Raw genomic sequence first — 23,265 nt, 5'->3', positions numbered from 1 at the left:
AACTGAGGAGCCATTCTACACAGTAGAATGCAAATGGGTAACAATTTGCCCAGATCCTGAAAATTTTAGCCTCTTCTGCCAGCTTGTTGAAATCTGGCTTGGCAGAAAGAAAATAACTCAATAATTCACATCAAACAAATTGCAAATATTCTACAATCTGCAGGGTTTTTCATCCAACTTCTTGAAAGCTTTGGGTACCATCAACCAGGGCAACCACCTGGATTGGCTCCTGGGGTTGGAGACACTGTATTATGGCGGTTCTCCTCCTTTGATGGCCAATTGATCTTGAAAGGAGAGGTCAAGCTCTGAACCCTGCAATGTGGGGTCCCCCAGGGTTTGAGCCTTTCCTCATACTTCCTTAGCATCTATATAGGGGTGTCCAACCTTGGCAACTTCAACTTCAGTTGTGGATTTCAATTTCCAGAATCCCCCAGTCAGCTATGGACTATAGACTATGCTTCTAGTCCAACCCTCTGCTCAAGCAGGAGACCCTATATCATTCTGGACAAATAGTTGTCCAGTCTCTTCTTCAAAACCTCCAGTGATGGAGCACCCTCAACTTCTGAAGGCCAGCCATTCCACTGATGGATTGTTCTCACTGTCGGGAAATGTCTCCTTAGTTCTAGGTTGTTTCTCTCTTTGATAAGTTTCCATCCATTGCTTCTTCTTTTGCCCTCTGGTGCTTTGGGACCCCTCCTCTCTGTGACAGCCCCTCAAGTAGTGGAAGACTGCTATCACGTCGTTCCTAGTTTTGGCTCCTGGTTTTGGTTGTTTTCAATGCGCTTAGTTTTCTTGTGATTTTTTAAATGTTGTTTTACTTCTGATCGAGAGCTACCCAGAGTCGGTTATAAGATGGGCGGCTATATAAATGTTTTAAATAAAATAAATAAACTTCTTCTCTTTCCTCCCCATTCTTTCTCATCCAAACTGCTGCACTAGCAGACGCTATTTCCAGTCGTTCAGTATGGCAGAGTCAAGAAAGAACGGTAATTCCACTAATGGCATTTTAATGGTGGCCATTAAACAGAAGTCTCCCACTTAATCTGTCTGGACACATTTGCCACGAAAACAAGTGGGCTTTTTCCCCCTCCTCTTTTCTCAAAATCCAAAGCTCAGACAGCAATACACATATAAGAAAAGATTTGCCAGTCTAGACCACTCCCATCATAGATATGTTGGCTAAGAAATTCTGGGAGCTGATAGCCACATTGTGTCAGGCTTCCAAATAGCATCCAAAAGTAAATCAGAGTCCAAGGCAAAGTATTGCTCAAAGTTCCAATTTATTAAGAGAGCCATGTTGGCCCATCTGGGGAAACCCGAATCTGAAAGCTTCCTGGTTTTCCCCACCCAGTTGAAAGGTCAAGATTTTGCTCCCACACCCACAAGTCCACCACATGGCCCAATCTTCCACTGCCACGCTGGCTGTTTCCACCCATCCAGTTCCAACGAGGTGCAGAGGTGCAAAGACAAAGGATGACCTTGGCTTTCTAGAAAGAATTTTGTTATGGCTACATGGCATCTAACTCTGTACAATCCCCCCTCCCATTTTCCCACAATAGAAAATACATAGTAGAATAATAGAAAATTTGGCAGGCCAAAGATCCAAAAGAAAGCTGCAGGCCTGACATATTGTCAACTCGCAAAGCTTTCTTGACCTGCTCCCGTGTTGCCATAGGCAGGGGGATGGGAATTAAGTCCTTACAGCTGCACCAAGGAATTCACACCTCAGTCAAAACAAAACACATCCTAGCTGGCCGATATCAAGGTCATCTCCATGGAGTCCCGCAATGGCGGGAGGGAGGGACTTCTACGACCCGCAAAACTGCTTCGTTGGGGAATGTGACTGGTGACACACTCTGGGGGAAGGGGGAAACAGGGTCAGAGGTAAACTGGGTGAAGTCAGAGCTGGCTTCACTTGGTTCATGCCGACATGGCGTTCCTAATCAACAACTGGATTTTTCTTGCTAAATGGCTTGAGCTCCTGATTTCATTAGGGCATCAGTTGGAACCCTGACACACATACCTGATAAACAACCACATATCAGAGGGATTGGATGTGATGAAGCGATGAGAAAGACCAAGGCAATGGATTATGGTTGATTTGAAGAGCAACAATTAAAAGAAAATTTATTATTATTATTATTATTTCTTAGCGCTTATATACCGCCCCTCTCCCGAAAGGGACTCGGGGCGGTGTACAGTCCGTATCAGAAATACAACAAATTAAAATTATTAAATAAATAGATACATGTATACGTATATGAGAGGTGGATAAAAAGATATGCAAAACTGTACAGCTAAGTAAATAAATCAGAATATACAAAATTTAAAATCCCAATATCCTGTAAGATTAAATTTAAAAGAGACAATCCCTCTAAAAACCAATAAAAATGTGTATGCCAGGAGGTAGACGTTATAATTATGCCAGGCCAGCCAGTCGAAACAGGTGTGTCTTCAATTTCTGTCGGAAGGAGCGGAGGTCAGTAGTGGTTCTAATGTCAGGGGGGAGGTCATTCCAGAGGGTTGGGCCCATCACAGAGAAGGCCCTACTCCTTGGCGCCGCCCGTTGGCATTGCCTAGTGGACGGCACCAGGAGAAGCCCCTCCCTGTGAGAGCGAATTGGCCGCAGGGATGTGTGTGGGAGGATGCGATCCCGCAGGTAGCTAGGCCCTGTGCCATGGAGCGCTTTAAATGTACTGATAGAAGAGAATATTTTTAGCTCATGGAGGAACTGTGAGGTCCTTGGTGCTCTCTGAATTTGATGGTTTTCTCACAGAACAAGGCCCTCCAGACTTGGCAATTTTAAGATTTGTGGCTGGGGAATTCTGGAAGTTGAAGACCACAAGGCTTGGAGTTGCCAAGGTTGGAGACCTCTGTGGTAGGCATTTCATTACCAAAATAGGTACCTCTACCTTCTAGCACTGATAATGTAACTTGGTTTCTATTGATGTTTTTTTTAAAAAATAATTTTATTAAGCTTATCAAAGTGTAACATACAAGTGAAAATGAAAATACTGGGAAAAAGGAGGGAAGGAAAAGGGGAAAGGAAGAAGTGTGGTAAAGAGAAAAAGGAAGAAAGAAAAACACTGAATGCCAACTCTTTTTAGCACGGTAGAATAACGCAATAATATTACAGCCTCAACTTTTTACTTTTACATACTTAATATGCACTAGCCATTTCTATAACAACAAATCTATCCAAGCAGCAGAACCCAAAGTCATGATGTTACCTAGTTTGGTAATGAAATGCATGTAAGAAAACCACCAAGCTCAGAAAGCATCAAAGACCCTAAAAGAAAAGAATAAACCAAGGAAATCAATATCACGGGAGAATGGATAGGAAGGCACAAGGATAGTGTTTCTCAACCTGGACAAGTTCTACTTGTGAATCCTTCAACCCCTACACTTCTCAATATGTCTGTACTGACTAGGGGATTCTGGGAGTTAAAGTCCATGTATTTGAAAGTTCCCTAGGTTTAAAGATCTTGTAAAGGTAAAGGTTCCCCTCGCACATATGTGCTAGTCATTCCCAACTCTAGGGGGCGGTGCTCATCTCCGTTTCAAAGCCAAAGAGCCAGCGCTGTCTGAAGATGTCTCCGTGGTCATGTGGCCGGCACGACTAAACGCCAAAGGCGCACGGAACTCTGTTACCTTCCCACCAAAGGTGGTCCCTATTTTTCTACTTGCATTTTTACGTGCTTTCCAACTGCTAGGTTGGCAGAAGCTGGGACAAGTAACGGGAGCTCACTCTGTTATGCAGCGCTAGGGATTCGAACTGCCAAACTGACGACTTTTCTGATCGACAACCTCAGAGTCTTAACTACTGAGCCACCACGTCCCTAAGTCCTTATATAGAAGCTCAAAAAGGAGTTGGTGCCCTAGAAATTTTTTAACAAGATTTAACTAATATCAGAAGTCTTCTAGTTCTGAATTCTTACCCATGTGTTCTTTCTTGTGTTATTCAAGAATCAATTAATTAATTCAAAAATTCGGAATTAGGTTTTGAGTTTGTTAATGGTTTGAGAAATAGGTTGCAGAACAGGGCTCCCAGAATTCAGAAGCTCATCAAGAAAGAGGAATGAGTAGAGATACTACTATCAGATGTAAAATATATTCAGATGTTAGGAAGTGTGCAGAAAAGAGCAACAGAGATGACTGGAGGCTAAAAAAATAAGATGAATGGTTGCAAAAACTGGGTATGTCCAGTATGACTAAGAGAAGGACATGATAGCAATCTTCCAAGACTTGAAGATGTCACACAGAAGAGGGAGACAACCTATTATCCGAAGCATCGGAAGGTAGGACAAGAAGTAATGTATGGAAACATATCAAGGAGAGGTTCAACCTACAACTAAGGAGAAATTTCCTGACAGAACAATTAACCAGTGGAATGGCTTGCTTTCAGAATTTATGGATGCTCCATCATTGGAGGTTTTTAAGAAGAAATTGGACAGCTCCGGAATGGCATAGGGTCTCCTCCTTGAGCAGGGTGTTGGACTAGAAGACCTCCAAGGTCCCTTCCAACTCGGTTATTCTGTATTCCATTCTGAAAGAAAAGCTGTAGCTGAGAGGCAAAATCTTATTAAACCAAGAAAATGAGTCCCATGTTTTGCACAGGGACGGTGTCACTTCAGTTCCCCCCATCTTGTTGAAGGATTCCTGAGAACCAGCCTGGGAAATGGACCTGTCAGTTGGGATAAGATTATCAAACCAGATGCACACACTGTAAGGCAGTTTCATTTATCTATGTTAAGAGTCAGCAATATGATACCTGGGGAAGCCCAGACATTTGCGACATCCCTAAGCAATATCCCAACATTAAATGAAAATGTTAAAACTGGTAGAAATCTTCAGGGACAGTCCACTCTATCCTTGCTGTTAGCATATACACATCAGGCCAGGTGTGTCAAAATCTCTCTAGGCCAGTTTTGAAGCTTGCATGCTCTTTATCTCCAAAGGTGATCAATCTCTGTTTATTTCCAAAGATATATACCGTACTTTTCGGAATATAAGATGCACTTTTCCCCCAAAAAAGAAGGTGAAAATTTGGGTGCGTTTTATACACTGAAGGTAGCCACCCCCACCCCCACCAGAGGCCAAAAACGCGAGGCATGGAGGCAGCGATGGTCTGTGGCAATCCCTGAAGCCTGGAACAGCTGATTGGGGGTATTCCAGCAGTCGGATCCACCAGCCAATCCAGTGTGCTGAATCAGGCTGCAATAAGTGCTGAAGCTGACCTGGCTGGTCAGAGTTTGCAGCAGCAATCACATTCAGAAAGCACAGTACCTGATTCAGCAGGAGTCGAAATAATAATAATATACAATACATTACCAAAAGCAGGTTTTCCAAGGTAGCAGTAAATACAAGCAAACCACAAGCAGTTTTACTTTCAGTTCTGGGCCAAGCCAGGCTCCTTCCTGTCTCCTTCTTGCTCACACAGCAAATATCAAAGTCCAAATAGACCTCATTGGCAGACTTAGTTGCTATGCCTATTCATTGGCTGAGCTTGTTACCATGTGTCAGCTGAATACCATGGATGCTGGAAGGCAGAGGCGGATTTTTTTTCTTATTTTCCTCCCCCAAAACTAAGGCGCATCTTATACTCTGGAGCGTCTTATACTCCAAAAAATACGGTAAACAGGGGTGGGATTCAGCTGGTTCACACCGGTTCGGGCAAACCAGATACTAATTTTACATCTGGTTCACCAAACTGGTAGTTGGAAGAACTGGCTGGCCCTGCCCACCCCACCCTGCCCCTCCTGGGAGTCTCCACACAGTCCATTTTGGATGCCAGGTAAGTGCAGGGCCTGTGCGGAGGGTCCGAGAGGGCGAATAATAGGCATCCCCAGAAGTTTTAGAAACTGGAAACGTTTCCGGCTTCAGGAGGGCCTCCAGAGTCCAGGGGAGGCCATTTTCGCCCTCTCAAAGGCTCAAGGAAAGCCTCCAGAGTCTGGGGAGGGCAAAAATCCCCCCACCATGGTGCAGGGGGCCAAGTAGGCCATACCCACCAAGGCCATGCCCACCCAGCAACTGGGCAGAGAACCGGTTGCTAACATTTGTGAATCCCACCCCTGTATATAAACAGTGATTTATGACCACAAATGAGACAATAATTTCCATTGCTAAGCAAGGAGGTTGTTAAGTCAATGAATTCCCATGTTGACTTTGGTTGTCAGAAGCCGGCTGGGAAGGTCGCAAATGGTCATCACATGTCCCCTCCCTCACACAGCCCAATATGCTGTAACTGTGATAAATTCATGTGGGTTGCCAAGCACTCGAATTTTGACCAAGTGAATGTAGGGATGCTGTGTTGGTCGTTAGTGTGAGGACCAGTTGTAAATCACCTTTTCAGCACTGTTATAATTTCAAATGATCTGTAAACAAATGGTTGTAGTTTGAGGACTACCTGCATTGTATAATGCCTTCTAAATCAAGGTGAAAAGTTACTATCTGTAGGAGATGACCAGACTGAGCCTGAAGGAGGGGTCAAGCACGTCATCAGTCTTGATTCCCTTTGTGCCCACAAGAGACTTAAGTCCAGCCCTCCTTGAATTTCATTGACTCTTATCAACCACCATTTTGCCTTGATTGTTTAGTAGTTCAGATTCTTGTAGAGAGCGTTAGCATGCAATAAACTTGTAGTTTTTTTAACAACCCCGGTTTCTGACTCCTTCGCCTGACATTAGGAAACGTCTCTTCTGAGAGTCTTGCCTCACCCATTATCCAGCTATGCTGTCTCTTATCTGACCATTCCTGTAGGAGATGGCCAGGCTGAGCCTGAAGGAGGGGTCAAATGCATCATTAGTCTTGAGTTCCTTCATGCCCACAAGAGATCTAAGATGAGCCCACCTTGAAGTCCACTGACTCTTATCTACTGCCAATTTGCCTTGACCATTAGTAGTTCAGATTCTTGGAGAGAGAGAGAGAGAGAGAGAGAGAGAGAGAGAGAGAGAGAGAGAGCATAGAAGAAGCTTGTACTCATTTGAACCATCCTGGTTCCTGATTTCTTGCACCTGACATTATCCGTTTCCATTCGGTGCTAAATCTGCATCATTGGTAACACACATTTCCTTGCCCTACAAGTACCAAGCCTTGAGCTATTAAGATCACAAAATACTAGATATGCGACAAGATACCCAATTTCCTTAAGAACAATAATTCCTGCTCAAATGCCAGCACTTAATGAGATTGGCAACCTTTAATCAGTCTGATTAGCAAATAAGAGAGTGACTAACATAAAGGCTGGCTTTAGATCACTCTAAACTTTCATATGGTAAGCCAGTGGTTCTCAACCTTCCCAATGCTGTGACCCTTTAATATACAGTTCCTCATGTTGTGGTGACCCCCAATCATAAAATTGTTGTCTCGGTTCCTAAGACCATCGAAAATATGTGTTTTCCGATAGTCTTAGGCGACCCCTGTAAAAGGGTCGTTCAACCCCCCCAAAGGGGTCCCGATCCACAGGTTGAGAACCACTGTGGTAAGCAAACACAACAGAGGGGGGTTCCTATTGGTTCGGACCAGGTCAGCCTGGGTCGAACCGAACCGGTAGTGGTTTGGTGGCCTGGGTCGCTGGAACTGGCAGCAACCGAGGCCTGCCACACCCCCAAGCCAGTTCTCCAGGTGGCGCCATAGGTGCCGTCACCTTGTTTTTTGCTTCTGCGCATGCGTGCAACATGCATTAAGCATGTGCACGTGTGCAAAACGCATGTGCGTGGCACAGCCATGAGCAAACCGGCAGTAGTGACTGCTGGAACCCACCCCTGATGCAACAGATATATTCTCAATGTGCTCCGAGAGAGAAATATCTGCCTCTCTCTGGGATTGAACTCAAAACCTCCCAATTGGGAGGTGAAAGTTCCACCTCTAGACCCACACACCACTCACAGTTGTAAGTCATGTGTCAGGCCTGCAATCATATTCCTTTTTAGGATCTTTGGCCTGCCACACTCCCTATTATTTCATTATGCTGTTTCATTAGTATAGTAATTGGGAGAGGGAATAGAAAGGAGTAGAATTGTGGAATGTGTTGTTGTCATTCTTTTCTAGAAGCCCAAGGTCATCTTTTGTCTCCGCACCTCTGCACCTGACCGGAACCAGCTGGGTGGTGATGCCAGCGTGGCTGAAGAAGATTGGAACATGCGATGGATTTATGGGTGTGGGGATAAGATCATGAACTTTCAACTGGGTGGAATCCCAGGAAGCTTTTAGATTTGGGATTCCACAGTTTGTTGCCAACATGTCTGTCTTATTAAATTGGAACTTTAAGGATAGCTCTGCCTTGGACTCTGATTTAATTCTGCATGATATTTGGAACACTGACATCATGATGGTCGAAAAATGGTCGACTTTTGGTGATTTTACAGCTTTTGCAACAGCGGTTAAGGAAATGCTGCAGTCGTAAATCAACAGACTACAGTTGTTAAGTGAACAACACAGTAATTAACTGAACCAAAAGTTGATTACTCTGGGGCTAGTTCTGCCAAGAACTGAAAGTAACTGCTGGCTTTCAACAAAACCATTGTAAATCACCATCATGTGAAAACAGGATGCTGCAAACAGCTGTAAATGTGACCTGGTAACTAAGGGGGGGGGGTCACATGATTGCGGGGTAACGTCACTGTTGGAACTTCATAGCTGGGTCACAGGTAGCCCCCCAGAGAGATCCATCAGAACTTTGACCAAAGTTACAACGGTACTGAGAAAAGTTACTTATGAACATTTTTCAACTTGCGACCATTGCAGCCTCCCCATGGTCACATGGTCAAAATTTGGGCACTTGGCAACTGGTTCATATTTAGGATGATTGCAATGTCCTGGGTCTTGTGATCAGATTATTGCAAAGAAGCAGAGTCAATGGGGAAGCAAGGTTCACTTAACATCCATGTTACTAAGCTAATCAGCTGCAGTGATTCGCCTAACATCTGTGGCAGTAAAAGGTCCTAAAAGGGAGGAAAACTCTCTTAACAACTTGCTCGGCCATGGAAATTTGGGAATCAATTGCGATTGTAGATTGAGGACAAGTGAGACCTTGTCAGAGCTGAAGAAGCTCCTTGGCTGAAAAGCGAAATGTCTTCAAAGAAGAAACAAGAAAGTCCAGTTGCCTCTTGAAAAAGCACCTTTGGGACAGATGTGACCTGGATGACTGAGAATCTCCACGGACTTTTAGCTATCCAATTTGGGATGAAGACCCTTGGAATGGTGTGGGAGTTAGGAATGTGTTTCCAGAGAGAGAGAAATTGCAGACTATAGGAACCATTTGCACCACTCAGGTGACCCTGAGGACACAGAAAAACCTCTAAAAGGATGCAAATGACCAGCTGTCTGCAAGGAATATAAATCCTTCCATTCCCCACCAATCAGAGCTGAAGAAGCTTCTTGGATGAGAAGCAAAATGTCTTCAAAAGAAAAAACAAGGAAGTCCAGTTGCCTCCTGAAAAAGCACCTTTGGGAAACCAGGACCTGGATGACTGAGAATCTTTACAGACAAGTGAGAGCAGTTAGCTGACTTTGAAAATGAGAAGTCAAGTCAAACCTGGTTAGTAGTTGGGGGAAGAGATGCAAGAAAATCAATTGTGGGCTAGGCTGGGAAATGCATTTTAAGAAATGGCAGAAGGCAGCAATTGCAAACCAGTAATGGATGGAAACTGATCAAGGAGAGATTCAACCTAAAACAAGGAGAAATTTTCGGACAGTGAGAACAATCAACCAGTGAAACAGCTTGCCACCGGATGTTGTAGGAGCTTCATCACTGAAAAAGATGTTGAGACTTTAGAAAGAGTGCAGAGAAGAACAACCAAGAGGATTAGGGGACTGAAGGCTAAAAAATACAATGAATGGTTACAGGAACTGGGCATGGCTACTCTAATGAAGAGAAGGACCAGGGGAGACAGGATAGCAGTCTTCCAATATTTGAGGGGCTGCCACAGAGAAGAGAGGGTGAAGCTGTTCTCCAAAGCACCTGAAGGCCAGATAAGGAATGATGGAGGGAAACTGATCAAGGAGAGATTCAACCTGGAGATAAGGAGAAATTTCCTGACAGTGAGAACAATCAACCCATGGAACAGAAGTTGCCTTCGGAAGTTGTGGGAGCTTCATCACTGGAGGCCTTCAAGAAGAGACTGGACTGCCATCTGTCAGAAATGGTGTAGGGTCTCCTGCTTGGGGGAGGGTTTGAATTAAATGACCTACAAGGTCTCTTCCAACTCTGTTAATCTGTAATTTTTAATCAGTTCTGCATGCTTGCTGAAATCAACAGGTGCCAAACTCCAGAAGAAGACTTTAGCTCTTATTAATTTGATATCCTAGCATCCTACCCCTTGTGGTCATTTGCGGGTAGTTATCAACTTAAGATATTCATTTAGTGACTATTTGAAGTTACAAAGGCCCTGAAAATAGTGACTTAATACCTTCTTTCATACTTAAAACTACTGCAGAATCCCCATGGTCATGCAATCAAAACAAAATGGCAAATGACTCATATTTATGACGGTTGCGGTGTCCCAGGGTCATGCAATCCCCTTTGGCGACCTTCTGACAAGCAAAGTCAATGTGGGAAGCCAGATTCACTTAACAACCGCGTTACTGACTAACAACTGCAGTGATTCACTTAATAATAATAATAATAATTTTTATTTGATTAGCCGCAACCCTCTCCCGAAGGACTCGGGGCGGCGTACAATCAAAACAGATAAAATACAGATAAAGACAAACATACATACATAAAGAACAAAGACATATACATGTGCATGGAGGAGGTAGACTCATAAGTGAAAGACAATTAAAAAACACAATTTAAAATCCCATTAAATAAAATTACTGAATTAAAAAACCCATCAGGAGCGTTATGAAGTTATGATTGAGCCAGGCCGGCTATTTGGAATAGGTGGGTCTTGAGCTTTACACGGAAGGAGCGGAGGTCAGTAGTGGTCCTAATATCTGGGGGGAGGTCATTCCACAGGGCTGGGCCCGCCACAGAGAAGGCTCTGCTCCTAGGCGCCGCCCCATGGCACTGTCTGATGGACGGCACCTGGAGAAGTCCCTCTCTGTGCGAGCGGATGGGTCGTAGGGATGTATGGGGCAGAATACGATCCCGCAGGTAACTAGGTCCTGAGCCATGGAGCGCTTTAAAGATCGTAATCAAGACCTTGAAACGCACCCGATAGACCACAGGAAGCCAGTGCAGCTCGCGCAGGAGAGGTGTCACATGGGAGTACTTGGTACTCCCCATAATCACCTGCGCGGCCGCATTCTGGACCAACTGCAGTCTCCGAGTGCATTTCAAGGGAAGCCCCATGTAGAGAGCGTTACAGTAGTCCAGGCGAGACGTCACCAGCACTTAATAACTGTGGCAAGAAAACCCGTAAAATGGGGCAAAACTCACTGAACAAAAGCTTAACAACAGAACATCTGGGCTCAACTGTGGTCATAATTGAGGACTACTTGTGTTTGACTGATTGGATTGGACCTGTTGGAGAAATATTGACATTGCAAAAGCATCCCAAGTGAGAAATTTTTACTGATTCTTAGTAGACATCTAGCCTCCAAGTTTAAAAAAAACAACACTAGCAGTGATTAATTTACCTAATTAGTGGAAGCAAACAAACAAACAATTCCGGGGTAGAAAGTCATTTCGGTCCCCTATTTAAAAAGCAATTACTTTCCAACAACCCCCCCCCCCCTTGCACAAACGCTCAGGATCCCAGAGTGAGGCAGAACATAAGCAACTTCAGATGCCTCCAGGAAGGGCCCCCTGGAGCTGGCAAGAAAGCCCCCTGAGTCCAGAAACCATTAAATGTTAATTCATTTTCAACGTTCCCTTTCTGAAATTAGGAAGTGTGCAAACCTAGATGCCAGCAGAAATCTCCCCAGTTTGATGGGTTTTTGTCAAACGCAAAGGATCAGGATGATCGGTTAGATTGCAGCCTAGATTTATACACAGGAATCTACTCAACTGAAGTTCAGTACAGGTAGTCAGCCAGTTCTGACAGGAGAACCCGTAGCAGAAATTCTGAGTAGTTCAGAGAACTGGCAAACAGGCTGGCCACGCCCCCGCTGCCTCCCAGGCTCCCAGCCGATCTTCTTTTGTTGCCCCGCACAAGAGAACGGAGCTGGAAAGCAGGTTAGGAGGGTGGGGAGGGAATGGGGAGTTTGCAGTATCCTTCCCCTGCCACGCCCACAAAGCCACGCCCACAGAACCAGTAGTAAAAAAAATTGAATCCCACCACTGTCCTCAACGTAGGACCACAATGGAGCCCAAAATGCCTGTGCTTAAGTGAGACCTTGGTTAAGTGAGTTTTGTCCTGTTTTATGACCTTTTTTGCCACGGTTGAATCACTGCCATTGATAAGTAAGTAACACGGTTGTTAAGTGAATCTGTGTCCCCCATTGGTTTTGCTTGTCAGAAGACTGCAAAAGATGATCACATGACCTCGGGACACACAGCAATGGTCATAAGTATGAGTCAGTTGCCAAGCATCTGAATTTTGATTACGTGAACACAGGTTGTAAGTATGAAAAACAGCCATAAGTCACTTATTTCAGTAACGTTGTAACTTTGAACGGTCACTAAATGAACTGTTGTAAGTCGAGGACTACCTGTATTAAACTAGTGCCAGATAAGGGTGAAAGGAATTCAGGAGGGTTTGGACTTCGGATCAAATGTCTATGGAAATCGTCCATCATCCAGTTCATGGTTGTCTCAAAGGTGCTTTTTCCCAAAAAAAATTGTTTTACTTCTCAACCAAGAAGCTTCTTCAATTTATGAAGCTTACTCATTGCTATCTATGACACAAATTTGCCGAAAACCCGAAGTCAGTTCCAATATTTGAGGGGCTGCCCCAGAGAGGAGGAAGGGGGTCAAGCTATTTTCCAAAGCACGTGAAGGCCAGAGAAAGAATAATGGATGGAAACTGACCAAGGAGAGATTCAACCTAGAAATCAGGAGAAATTTCCTGACAGTGAGAACAATCAACCTATGGGACAGAAGTTGCCTTCGGAAGTTGTGGGGGCTTCATCACTGGAGGCTTTCAAGAAGAGACTGGACTGCCCTCTGTCAGAAATGGTGTAGGGTCTCCTGTTTGGGTGGGGAGGGGGTTGGACTAGATGAGCTACAAGGTCCCTTCCAACTCTGTTAATCTAAGTGTCAGTTTTCAGCAGAATTGTCATAAAGCGCAGTCATATGACCGCAGAATGCCCCAAGCAGCTGTAAGGACCATGTTGCAAAATGCCTGAAGTACAGTCATGTTTCTGTATGGGAGGAGGGAAGATAATCATCAAAACCTTTCTGGTCCGTCATAACTTTGACTGGTCCTAAGTTGAAAACTATCTATTTTTGAAGGCTCACACTGATCTTCCTGTTCCTGTGCTCACCACACTCCAGTGACTTTCCTTCCACATGCATTTTTACAGTTTTCCCTCCACTTGCCTTGTTCTCGCCACTTTACCAACCTGCCCCCAGCCTTGCAATATTTTACTGCGTCTGTTCTGACCTAGGCTTCCCAAAAACACGGAGCAGACTCCTTGTCCCGACAAAACCCCTTTTTGTTAAGCTAATGTGGATTCCTCTCATTCACATCCAGCAAAGTCCTGGCAAACAGTCTTTCAAGGGTGAATTTACAACCACAGACCTTATCAGGCTTGGAGAGCTGCCAGGGCAATATCTTCCAAATGCAACAGCTGTAGAAGGAAATACTTGGCAAGGAGTCTCTGAGAGTCACGAACAAATCTTCACACTAATTAAACAAACTAATTGTCTCCTGAAAACTCCCCTCCCCTTTTGCTCCTCTTTATTCCCTATGGGAGGGGCCATTCACCATCCACCTGTGCCGAGTCACTCTTGTTCCTTAGCTGTTCCCTTCATCTGGAAGGTCTGCGCATGCGCACACTGGGAACAGGCTCCAGCTGTTCTTCTGCCTCAGTGATGTCTGACTCTGGAGGCAGCTGATAACTGTCAGACAGCCCTGGCCCCATCTCTGCCACCAACTCAGAGCCCTCATCAGAGCCTTCCCCAGACTCCAGGACTGGCCCATGTTCCTCCCCAACCTCCTCACTGCCCGAGTCTTCCACCAGCTCCACTGGCAGGCCACAAGAGCATATAACAAATCATTTTTTTCCTTGTTCAAGCAATCAGACTCTGCAGGAAGTCCCCCCCAAATGCTCCATCGAAGCCTGCAAAATGAGAGGCCTGATGGCATCGGGGAAAAGGGAAGACCTACATCTACAAAGCCAGAATCAACTTCCTGTCCCTGAAGCTGACCTGACCGAAGCCATCTTGAGGCTTCAGCGTTGCCACACTGCAGCTGAGGGAGAGGGAGGGGGGAATAGAGATAGCTGGGGTTTTGTAGCCAAAACAAAATACTTTCTCTTGGGAACCAAGGACATTCTCACACCTGGCCGAGGAAGGAGGAGTGATGTCACCCGGCAACCAAGCAGAGTTGTGATTGGACCATGTGGCTGATTATTTGGGGCTGAGGGAAAAACTTTTACTTTTAATTAGGTGAAAACCATGGGAACTTGCAGAGTCGGTTTTCACCAGATCTGTGCCAATATGATATATCCAATAAAACTATTCTTTGAGGAATCTACTTGCCTCGGAATTTGGCTTGATATGTGTCTATTATTTGGGCTAGACATTCTCACCACTTGCCCTGTTCTTTCCACTTTACCAACCTGCCACCAGCTTTGCAATATTTTACTGTGTCTAGCCCACCATCATTTTTTTTTCTTGTGCCGCCATCAGACTCTGCAGAAATGCCCCATCGAAGCCTGCAGAATGAGAGACCTGGTAGCATCGGAGAAAGGGGGACGCCTACCTCCTCAGAGCCAGAATCCACGTCCCGTCCCATGCCCCAAGCAACCAAATTTCTACTCCTTTATCCCAAATGGACAAAGCTAGGAATCAGGAGGTAACCCCAACTTTATTTTCCCCTTCTCATTATGATTACTGTTATTTTCCTTACGCAGCTTCGTTCGTTTTCCTTCGCCGAGAGAAGCCCCTCTGGACAGGAATCTCGTTCGGTGCATGATTATGTTTCAACATAAAAGAATGTTTATGGAGCATATTGAGCAAACGAGACCATAAAGCAGATCTTTACATCGTTCATAAAGACTTTGCAGGCCGGGAGAGCAGATGAATGCCTCTGGAGGAGTCCCCCTCGTGGGTCTCCCTTCTGCTGTCAAGACGATGACAGCTGCTTTACAATTGGGGACCCTCCTTCCCTTCATGAGAAGTGATGAGGCTGATAAAGAGGCTTTTTGGCTCCCCCTCCCCCCCCAGCTGAGCCGTTCTTCCTCACTCAGAGAGGGGCTTTTCTTCTTTCAAAGCTACACACAAAAAAGGAAGGACTCGTTTGCCTGCTTCCCTGTTGGGCCTGTTGTCTCTCCTTCAAAGGTCTCCTTCTGTTGTCTGTCTCGTATTTGGGGATGGGGGGAGAGAGAGAATCAGAAAATAGCAACATCTGTTTTCAGCAGCTGGCTCAAGCATGGGCAAAGCTCTTCCCCGCATCCTCGACCTTCACCCTCTGCTCTCTCCAACGTTGGATCAGAGGTGGGTTCCTACCAGTTCAGACCGGTTTAGCCAAACCGGTAATGGCTTTCTAGCTTGGGTCGCTGGAACCGGCAGTGACCCAGGCCTGCCACGCCCCTGAACTGTTTCCCTGGCGTCTTCTCCCACCGTCAGCCTCTTCTCCCGCTGCCGGCATGTTTCTTGCACATGTGCAGAACAGTTTTGGTGCGTGCACAAAATGCCCTCTCTAAGCGAACTGGCAGTAATCTGGTTAGGACCCCACCACTGGGTTGGATGCAATATCTCCATTGTCATTAGTGGGTATTCTATTCCATCTCTGGAGGCTTTTACGAAGAGTGGGCAAGCCATTTGTCTGGAATGGTATAGGGCAGGGGTGTCAAACTCAAGGCCCAGGGGCCGGATCCAGTCCATGGGGTGCTTAGAGTTTACCTGCAGGGCCATCCTGGAAACAGTCCATTTTCACTGGCAGAGCTCTCGGGCCACCAGAAGCACCCTTGACACAAGTGGCATGTAGCCGGCCACCCCCCCTCCCGAGGTCAAACACAATGCTGACACCTCTGGTATAGGGTGTCCTGCTTGAGCAGGAGGTTGGACTAGAAGACCTCCAAGGTCCCTTCCAACTCTGTTCTTCTGTATCCCCCACCAGGGCTTCCTCCTGGTGTCTCATGAGTAAATGGGGGACATAAACAAGGACCTGGGGGTGAGATTCAGACCCCTTTCAGATTTCTTTTTACAGGTAGTCCTAAACGTACAGGCACAACTGAGCCCAAAATTGTTGTTGCTAAGCAAGGCACTTGTTAAGTGAATTTTGCACTGTTTTATGAGCTTTCTTACTACAATTGTTAAGTGAATTGCTGCAATTGTTAAGTTAGTAACACAATTGTTAAGTGATTCTGGCTTCCCCATTGACTTTGCTTGCCAGAAGGTCACAAAAGGTGATCCCAGGATGCTGCAACCGTCATAAACATGAGTCAAGTGTCTGAATTTTGATCACCAGAACATGGGGATGCTGCAATGGTTGTAAGAGTGAAAAACAGTCATAAAGTGACTCTTTTTCAGCACAGCTGTAACTTTGAACAGTCACTAAATGAACTGCTGTAAGTCGAAGACTACCTATAATCATTAAAAGCTTTATTTCATCTTAAAACCATGGGGCCTTCCGCAAAGCCCAAACAATAGCTTCTAGCTATGTATTGATGCCCACCTATGTGGCTTCCAGAGCTTTTCTCAGAAAACATTGAATGTTGGGGTAAATGAAATCCAGGATCTTTGGGGAATTGTGTCCACCTTGTCCAGGAAGAAAGTATCAAACTAAGCTAGGTGTTGTGGCCTGTCGGCTGCCAGAAGCCAAATCAGAGGAGTCAGGTTCAGCATCAAGACAACTGAGAACTCTGAGGGGGAAGAGGGGATGGAGCTGGCAGAGAGAGAAAGAGACAGAGCCTGGGCCCTCCATCAGCCCTCAGATGGAGAGTCAAAAGCCCCCAGGTCTGGAGGTGATTGATAAGGAAGAGGAGGAACAGTTGGGTCCAGTGCCTGACGCGTGGATGCACAGGAGGCAGAGGAGAGGAGAGCAGTGGAAATCTATGGGCCGGTCCTTGGGACGGAAGAGCCACCGCTGCTAGCGAAGCCCCACCTGAGCTAATGATAAAAGGCAGGGGACGGAGATGAATACATGTGGCAGACAGCTATTCATCTCCCTGGCAGATGGACTTGTTAGCCTGCAAGAGAAACTTTTTGCCGGAGCTGCTGGCGCTCCTAATAAAGGAACGATTGCTTCAACTACAGAGGGTTTCTTGTGTTTGGGGAGCTGGGTCAGAACACTAGGTAAGAGGCTGTGTTGAGAGCAAGTGCGCCGTTGTGGCTTTGGGCAAATGGGCACCTTCTGACTGGCCAACCCCCACCGTGGGAGCTATTTTGCAAATGTGCCCTCAACAAAATTCTACCTGCATCTGCCTGTTGGGTATTTAAAAACATTATTCATGGATTTCATCCAGCACGGGGGCTGCACAGACCCAGACCTAGGATGAAGTCATCACACTGCCCAACCTGTTCTTGAAAACCTCCAGCAATAGAGCATTTACAACCTCTGGAGCAGTGGTGAAATTCAATTTTTTTTACTACCGGTTCTGTGGGCGTGGCTTGGTGGGCATGGTGTGGCTTGGTGGGCATTTTGTGGCTTGGTGGACGTAGCAGGGGAAGGATATGTAAAATCCCCATTCCCTCCCGATCAGCTGGGACTCGGAGGCAGAGAATAGATAGGGGCAGGGCCAGCCAGAGGTGGCATTTGCCGGTTCTCCTGAACTACTCAAAATTTCCACTACCGGTTCTCCAGAACCTGTCAGAACCTGCTGGATTTCAGCCCTGCTTTGGAGTCCAGCCATTCCAGTGATTAATTGTTCTCACAGTTAGGAAGTTTCTCCTTAGTTCTAGGTTGGATCTCTCTTTAGCAAGCTATTTTTGGCCTGGAGGGCCTCCTGCAGCCCTTTGTCAGCCTGAGCCCTGTTTTGGCTGGCAAAGGGCTGCAGGAGGCCTCCATCCTGTCTCGTCCCTGGCCGGCCCGCAGAGAACTACAATGCTGATCGGGCCCTCGAAGAAATCCAGTTTGACACCCCTGACCTACTGTAGAAGGACTGACAATTCCAGCAACTCACAAACGCAAGCAGGAAAGCTTCTGCCCTTTCCCATTATCGCAAGCTGGCCAAGAAATATAAGACTGCTGGGCTGTGAACACCTAGCCGGCATCGCTTTCCATTCCTCCCTCATTCTCTTATCTGCCAACTTGACAAGAGTTGGATTGGACCCACAATTCTACCTCCGCCAACGTGCAACAGGCTGACGCAATCCTATTTGGCAGCCACCTTGCTGGAACGAGAAAGGTCACTCCAACCAGTTTGATTTAGAGGACGGGAGACAGGAAAAGGACCCCCTTTCAAAGGGCTTCCCTATCAGGCTTCCGAGTTTTGAGAAGCCATCTGTTACCCCCCAGCCTCAGCCTTGGGTGATTTATGTGGATGCCTCCAGCAGCAAAACTTCTCCTCGCGAGGAAAAGGACAATCGGATCATTTGAGAAACTTCAAAAAAACCTTTGCTTTGAGCTAAGCCACTCCATTAACCATTCCCTTTCAGCTGCAACCTTTGCAACTGCCATCCCAAACAAGGCACAGCTGGGCAAAATAAATAAACAAACCCGCAGTTGGCAAACTGCGTCGTCCAACAAAATTAAATCCATGCACCTTTGCACCATTAATTTGCCACCGAGCCAAAACAACAAAACGAAACAAAAAAGCAGGGAAAAGAAGAGCAGGATTCAACGCTGCGGAGCAGAAACAGAATCACGCATGGAGGTGAAGATGTCCAGTGTGACAAACAACAGCTGCCATCCCCACGGTCACGGGAGTAGTTCTGACCGAGGCTTCCAAGTGCATGAAGCAGACTCCTTCTCCTGACAAAAAAAACCCTTTTATTCATTTGCTGTGAATTCTATTCATTCCCATCCAGCAAAGTTTTTCAAGGGAGGATTTACAGTCACAGACCTTCTCTGGCTTGGAGAGCTGCCAGGCCGATATCTGCAAAACTTGGTAAAGAGTCTCAGAAGGTCACTAACCAAGGAAGCGAACTAATTGTCTCTGCAAACTCCCCTCCCCTTTCGCTCCTCTTTTATTTCCTCTGGGAGGGGCCATTCATAGTCTGGCCTTACTCCCAAGTTGACCCCTGTTCTTTACCTCTTCCCTTCGCCTGGCCACTCTGCGCATGTGCACACTGGGAACAGGCTCCAGCTGTTCTTCTGGCCCACTGATGTCTGACTTCGAAGGCAGCTGATAATTGTCAGACGGCCCTGGCCCCATCTCTGCTTCCTACACAGAGCCCTTATCAGAGCCTTCCCCAGACTCCAGGACTGGCCCATCTTCTTCCCCAACCTCCTCACTGTCTGAATCTGCTGCCAGCTGTGCTGGCCACTGGTGGGACACAACAGGGGTCTTCTGGCCAAAGTGATGTTCAACCAACTCTGTGAACAGCCTATCTTCGAGGAAGCTGACCATTTCTAAATGATAGGATGTAGACATGGCTCATCGGGCTGGAAGGGACTTTTAATCATGGACAGAAGCTTAACAAAGAGAAATCCAACCTAGAACTACGGAGAAATTTCCTGTCTGTGAGAACAATCAACCAGTAGAATGATTTGCTTCCAGAAGTTGTGGGTGCTCCATCACTGGAGGTCTTCAAGAAGAGACTGGACAGCCACTTGTCTGGAGTGGTGTAGGGCAGGGGTGCTAAACTCAAGGCCCAGGAGCCAGAGCCAGCCCACAGGGTGCTTAGATCTTTTCCGCGGGGCCTCCCTGGAAGGACTGGCCCACAGTGCTTCTGCCAATGAAAACAGAGCTCGGGAGGGTTGAAGGAGGCCATCACAGCCTTGAGCTTTGGAACCCGTTTTCGCTGGCAGAGCAGTAAGGCCGCCACAGGCGCCCCCAACATGAGTGATATTGAGCTGGCCATACTTATCCTGGCCAGACACCCCCCCCCCCCCCCGAGGTCAATGAAACTGAGTTTGAAACCCCTAATGTAGCGCCTCCTGGTAAAGCAGAGAGGTTGGACTACCAGACCTGCAAGGTCTCTTCCTTCTCTGTTATTCTATAGCAATATTATTGATATAGTTATTCTGTACCAATGGCATTAGCAATAGCAATAACACTTAGACTTATATACCGCTTCACAGTGCTTTTACTGCTCTCTCCAAGGGGTTTACAGAGTTGGCATATGGCCCCCAACAATCTGGATCCTCATTTTACCCACCTCAGAAGGATGGGAGGCTGAGTCAACCTTGAGCCTGGTGAGATTCGAACTGCCCAATTGCAGTTAGCAGAAGTCACCTGCAGTACTGCACTCTAACCACTTTCAAAGATTAGAGACCCCTGATCTACTCAAAGCGTTCTTCCTGTTCCATAAGAACATCTGGAGAGGGCCTACTTAAGATCCCACACTCTCAAGAGATGGAGGCAGACCTTTTTGGTGGGGGTCCCAAAATTGTAACACCCACTGTATTCCAAGGTGTTCCTCACATTCCAGAAAGAAATGAAGACTATTCTCTTATTATAGTAATAGCACTTAGACTTATATACCGCTTTAGAGTGCTTTAAAGTCCTCTCTAAGCATCAGAGTCAGCCTCTTGCCCCCAACAATCTGGGTCCTCATTTTACCCACCTCGGAAGGATGGAAGGCTGAGTCAACCTTGAGCCCCATCAGGATCGAACTGCTGGCAGTCAGCAGAATTGTCATGCAATACTGCAGTCTCACCACTGCAACCATCATGGTCGGTCGGTCCTTCCTTCCTTCCTTCCTTCCGTCCTTCCTTCCTTCCTTCCTTCCCAATAAGCAATAGCTCTTAGACTATATATCGCTTTACAGTGCTTTACAGCCCTCTCTAAGCGGTTTACAGAGTCATCCTCTTGTCCCCAACAATCTGGGTCCTTATTTTTCCCACCTCGGAAGGATGGGAGGCTGAGTCAACCTTGAGCCTGGTGAGATTCGAACTGCCCAATTGCAGTTAGCAGAAGTCACCTGCAGTCCTGCACTCTAACCACGGCTCATGTATTTGATTGTCGAAAGGAAATGTAAGGAGTATCATTGCTCATTGTAGCCAGCTCTTCCCATCACTGGGGTTCTCTTTGCTCATTTCCGAATGAGTAAAAACTAAGCAGCCATTAAAGTTTATTATGGATTGGCCACACCATAATTTAATTTTATATTTGTTGAGTCAATGTATTAGTATCCTAACTTTTAAAAATAAGCGGGGAGGAGGAGATGAGATAAGCCAAATTCAGCCTGTCTTGGAGATTAGAGCACTTCAATTGCTTACAGTCCAAGTTAGCCTTTGCGGTATAAAACAGGAAATACTGTATATCCACTGCCAGGAATATGACTAAAAGTGTATCCTTTGGAAAGAACACAATTTGGATATGGACTATAAATAGAGATTTAATTTAATATTTCCCATGTTGGGGATGGAGGGTTGTACTCAAAATGATCCGTAAATAATTAAACCAATTTAATTAAAAAATAATTAATGATTATTTATGCGGTGTATTTGTGGCAAAGCAAGCCAACCGCTATAAAAGTCAGGAAAAAAGAGATTGTGAAGCAGTTGCTAATTAAGGGCTCATTAATAGTGAAGAGACTGGACAGTCAGTTGTCCAAAATGGTAGAGGGTCCGCTGCTTGAGCAGGGGGTTCGGCTAGGAGACCTCTAAAGTCCCTTCCAACTCTGTTATTCTACGTTATCTATATTGTTTGTTATCTATGATCTAAGAAGACGTGGGCATTTCATTCATTACACATAGTGTTTCTCAACCTCAGCAATTTTAAGATGTGTGGACTTGAACTCCCAGGATTCCCCAGCTGTGCTGGCTGGGGAATTCTGGGAGTTGGTCCACAGATCTTAAAATTGGTACAGTTGAGAAATATTGCTGTAAACTATTCATAAATATCCATATTAAGAAATCCCTTTCCTACACCGAGTAGCTTCACACGTTTTACACTACAGATACTCATGCAGCCCATCAAGGCTTTGGATTGTGCTGGCTGGAGGCTGGAGGTTTCTCAGTGTGCATTTCTAAAATAACTCAAGCTCAAACCACAATCCTAGAAGATTTCCAAGGTCTCTTCCAGTTCTGTTACTCTGTAATCTATATAGATTCATCCATCCCTCCATCCCTCCATTCATTTTAAGGCAGCAATCACCAACTGGTGGTCCACGGGAAAATGTTGGTAGTCCGCAAAAAAATCATTTGCATTTTTTTACATTGCACTAAATCGGGGGTCCTCAAACTATGGCCTCTGGGACGGATACATGCAAGGAACACTTGTGTTGCTGCAGAGAGTCCCCCCCTTCGGAGTCTTTTTGTGTGGGTCGGAGGGGGGCAGAAATTCCGACTTGGGGTCTGCTTCAGCCTCTTGGTGAGGGGCTTTGGGCGAAGGCTGGAGGGAAGCGCCGTTGATGACGAAAAGCCAGAGGGCCTCGTTCCAGTGGGACTGCATCATGGCCCTGGAACTGGCTGTCCATCTCATCCCGCTGAGCCTCTAGGCGCCGGTACCTAGCTTTGCACTCCCACAGGAGTCTTCCCTCCGCTTGGAAAGCCTATGCTCCTAGTCCTCAGTGAGGTGCTTCTGCTGAGCACCTCCTTCTCGGTCGGATCCAATTTGAACTGAGCTCTTTTGCCAACTCTTTCTCCTGGTGGCTGCTTAGCTCCAACAACTGCTCCCTGTTGGGGCCCTATGGAGCCCAGGCGAGGAGGGGAGGGGCGAGTAGAGCCTGGCGAGGTGCCCCTCGACGTGAGTGACACCGAGTTGGCCACGCCCACACAGTCACATGACCACCTAGCCATGCCCACCCCAATCGTTAGGCAGATCGTATTAGTGGTCTGCAGCTTTAAAATTATGAATTTAGTGGTCCCTGAGGTCCGAAAGGTTGGTGACCCCTGTTCCAGGGGTGAAATTCAGCAGGTTCTGGAGAACCGGTAGTAGAAATTTTGAGTAGTTTGGACAACCAGCAAATACAACCTCTGGCTGGCCCCAGAGTGGGGAGGGAATGGAGATTTTGCAGCATCCTTCCCCTGCCACGCCCACCAAGCCACGCCTACAGAACCCGTAGTAAAAACATGTGAATTTCACCAGTGCCCTGTTGCAAGACCCGCCTTTTTCCTTCTGGCCTCATAGCCCACTGGCTGCTGCAGTCTTCACGCACAA

At 46.3% G+C, this 23,265-nt stretch overlaps 1 protein-coding gene across 4 annotated transcripts in view; it reads right to left on the bottom strand.

Annotated features, from left to right (window-relative positions):
• MEGF11 (multiple EGF like domains 11) overlaps positions 1-23,265 on the bottom strand; it is a 669,285-nt gene that overhangs the window by 374,519 nt on the left and 271,501 nt on the right. The gene's annotated exons all lie outside the window — the stretch shown is intronic.

The sequence above is a fragment of the Natrix helvetica genome (assembly GCF_964273705.1).
Source record: "Natrix helvetica genome assembly, chromosome: 12".
In the NCBI taxonomy this organism is placed as follows: domain Eukaryota; kingdom Metazoa; phylum Chordata; class Lepidosauria; order Squamata; family Natricidae; genus Natrix; species Natrix helvetica.
Note: the sequence above shows the minus strand (reverse complement) of the source record. Positions and strands in the feature narration are given on the sequence as shown.